Raw genomic sequence first — 932 nt, forward strand, 5'->3', positions numbered from 1 at the left:
CTCTGTAACATTTCTTTTGTCGTCTTTTTTTTTTCGTATGCTATACTTACCCGGCATATAGTTATTTATTATTCCTTCAGATGTGTTTTTTGTTTATATTACGTTTCCGTTTTTTATATAAATATTGCATCACTTACGATCTGTTATTATATATATTTCGGAAAATATAAAGCAAACTCCGTACTGCCAGTGTTGCCAGAACGAACAATTTTCTCTTTACGGCCTCTTAACAGGGCGAATCGAGTGCCTGTGTGGCCTTGCACGTCGTGTCTCGAGCCTGCAGAAGTTACTTCGTGTGACGTGCAGGAAAAAGCTCTTATTTCCGCTTCCCTTTTCTCTTTTCCCCCTTTTTTTTATTGTCTTTTCTTCATTGCGGTTTTATTTTCGTCGTGAAGGTTTTTTTCCAGGATAGTCTCGTTTTTTCTTTTTTTTTTATGAAAATGATCAGGAAGTAATTACTATTTTCGGAATTTGCAGATTTTCCCCGTGCTTATTTAAGCGTCCCGTTTTCTACTTTTTATCAATTACTTTTCATCGAGACCCATGGGGGTTATTTTGAGAGTTCATTTGTCATTTTATTGGCCTCGTTGAAAACTCGCTGCTGCATTAAACGCGACGGCACCGGGGATTAACTACAGTTTTTTAAAGGCATTTTAGTGACAGTTCGAGTTTTCATCTCAGTTCAAAACTTTAAGCGTTTTCCGTACCCTGCAACTTTTACAAAATGGCTAGAGGGACTTTTCCTCTCCTTTGTTTTTTTTTTTGGGGGGGTTTCTTGTCATTGTCATCATATATCATTTGTGTTGATTCATCTTCATTTTTGTTTTCGTCATATTTCGTTTCTTTGTTCAGTTGTAACTCTTGATTAAGGTTTTCGGTTCGTGGCCTTCAGGAGGGTGTTTCGATTTTGTAAATTGTTGGTCGTGAATGTC

This window comes from Penaeus monodon, chromosome 23, assembly GCF_015228065.2.
Source record: "Penaeus monodon isolate SGIC_2016 chromosome 23, NSTDA_Pmon_1, whole genome shotgun sequence".
NCBI classification, from domain to species: Eukaryota; Metazoa; Arthropoda; class Malacostraca; order Decapoda; family Penaeidae; genus Penaeus; species Penaeus monodon.